Raw genomic sequence first — 2538 nt, forward strand, 5'->3', positions numbered from 1 at the left:
CTCAAGCTGTTGCCCTGGGTAGAATACCGTGGCATCACAGCTTACAGCAACCTCAAACTTTGGGCTTAAGCGATTCTCTTGCCTCAGTCTCCCAAGTAGTGGGGACTACAGGCACCCACCACAAGGCCTGGCTATTTTGTTGTTGTTGTTGCAATTGTCATTGTTGTTTTAGCTGGCCCAGGCTGGGTTCAAACCCACCAGCCTTGGTGTATGTGGCCAGCGCCCTACTCACTGAGCTATGGGCAACACCCATAAAACAGTTAATTTTTTGTTATTCTTCTTTATATGGAACATTGGCTATAGTGTATGTGTTTTTGAATACTAGAAAAGATTTCAGGTGCTTACTTTCTGGGTTAATTCTTCTGCAGCATAATGGATATACTAATGGGTTTGTTTTTTTTTTATATATACATTCTAGATTTAACAAATTTGAGTTTATAGAAAACATCATTGAAATGAAATTACTGAATACTAGTCTCTCAAGGGAATAATTTTGGCTTTAAAATTAAATATTGCTTTACTCTCACTCAAATAGAGTTTATATTTAGTTGAGCAATGTTAAACTCCTCAAATTATCTGACATAGACATTTGTATAATTTTAAAATTGATTTAAGATTTGTGTAGTCAATTTAAGGAAGTCACATGAAGATAAGACTTATTCCTTCATTTAACAAGTATTTATGGTTTCTATCTTTTTCATAAATAATATACTTTACCTCTTTAGGCTGTTTCTTAGCAGTATTTCAGAATTTTAATCAGCTTTGCCTTATATGTGTCTTGACTATATCTCAGAGACTTTTAAAGAATTTTCTCTATGTTTTAGGTTGGATAAAATAATTGGGTAGGTGTCATATTTTCGCAGAAACCATCCAATGTCCACAGCTTGGCTTTTAGTTTTCCATAGACTTAATACCATGCTTTAGAATTTTTTTTTTATTCAAACACTGTAAATGACATTACAAAATGTTTTGGTTTACTTATATATCATATGTAAATGTATCTATAAACTACATAATATAAATCACAGTAATTTTGCTAGCTATAGTTTGGTCACCATATTTTTGTGACAACTCAGTTTTTACATACTTTGAAAATTTATGGGCTTGGGTGGCACCTGTGGCTCAGTGGGTGGAGTGCCGGCCCCATGTATCGAGGGTGGCAGGTTTAAGCCCGGCCCAGCCAAACTGCACTGAAAAAATAGCTGAGGCAGGAGAATCGCCTAAGCCCAGGAGTTGGAGGTTGCTCTACCCAGGGAGATAAAGTGAGACTCTGTCTCTACAAAAAAAAACAAAACTACGGGCTCGGCACCTGTAGCTCAGCAGCTAGAGCACCTGCCACATACACCACGGCTGGCAGGTTCAAACCTGACCCAGGGCCTGCCAAACAACAAAGACAACTACAACAACAACAAAAATAGCCAGGTGTTGTGCCAGGTGCCTGTGGTCCCAGCTACTTGGGAGGCTGAGGAAAGAGAATCACTTAAGCTCAAGAGTTTGAGGTAGCTGTGAGCTGTGATGCCACAGCACTCTACTGAGGGTGACATATTGAAACTCTGTCTTAAAAATAATAATAATAATAATAAAAACTTATGTACCAGGCTCAGTTCCTGTGGCTCAGGGCAAAGGTGCCAGCCACATACACCTAAGGTGGCAGGTTTGAATCCAGCCCAGGCCCGCCAAAACAACAATGATGGCTGCAACCAAAAAATAGCTGGGCGTTGTGATGGGCGCCTGTGGCCCCAGCTACTTAGGAGGCTGAGGCAGGAGACTGGCTTGAGCCCAGGAGTTGGAGGTTGCTGTGAGCTGTGATACCACGGCACTCTGCCCAGGGAGATAGCTTGAGGCTCTGTCTCAAAAAAAAAAAAAAAATTATGTACCAGAAATTTAAAATCTGGAATCTCTTTACATACATGTAATTATTCTATCCATTCTCTTTATCCAGAGTTATAACCATTATTTGCTTTCTTTTCCTATAGACTATTTGGTTGTCACTCTAAAACATATATAGAAAGATCTACGTATTCTCTGCCCTTTTAATATAGTAGAGCAAGAAAACCAGAAAATATCATAAAGTAGCTGGATAATTTGTAAAAAGATCATTTTTTCTAAAATTACATTTATTAAACAAGGGTGAATACAAGTACAGGGTACCACGTTCCTGGGTGCCATGTAGAATAAAGTATAGTTGAATCTAAACCATAATATACATTAGAATTAATTCTAGATGGATTACAAATGTAAATATAAAAAGTAAAACCATAAAGTTCTAAGACAGTGTTCTCAACCTGTGGGTTGTGACCCCTTTGGGGGGGTCTCCTGCATATCAGATATTTACATTATGATTCATAACTGTAGCAAAATTAGAGTTATGAAGTAACAATGAAAATAATTTTATGGTTAGGGGTCACCACAACATGAGGAACTGTATTAAAGGGTTGCCCCATTAGGAAGGTTGAAAACCACCATAAGAAAAATTATGAGAGGTTCGGCGCCTGTGGCTCAAGTGGCTAAGGCGCCAGCCACATACACCTAAGGTGG

At 38.6% G+C, this 2538-nt stretch overlaps 1 protein-coding gene across 1 annotated transcript in view; it reads left to right on the forward strand.

The window, feature by feature from the left end:
* The window catches only part of SMC1B (structural maintenance of chromosomes 1B), a 78870-nt gene that overhangs the window by 29343 nt on the left and 46989 nt on the right, over positions 1 to 2538 (forward strand). The window lies entirely within an intron of this gene.

Source organism: Otolemur garnettii, unplaced genomic scaffold (genome assembly GCF_000181295.1).
Source record: "Otolemur garnettii isolate 467f Iridium unplaced genomic scaffold, OtoGar3 scaffold00007, whole genome shotgun sequence".
Classification (NCBI taxonomy): Eukaryota; Metazoa; Chordata; class Mammalia; order Primates; family Galagidae; genus Otolemur; species Otolemur garnettii.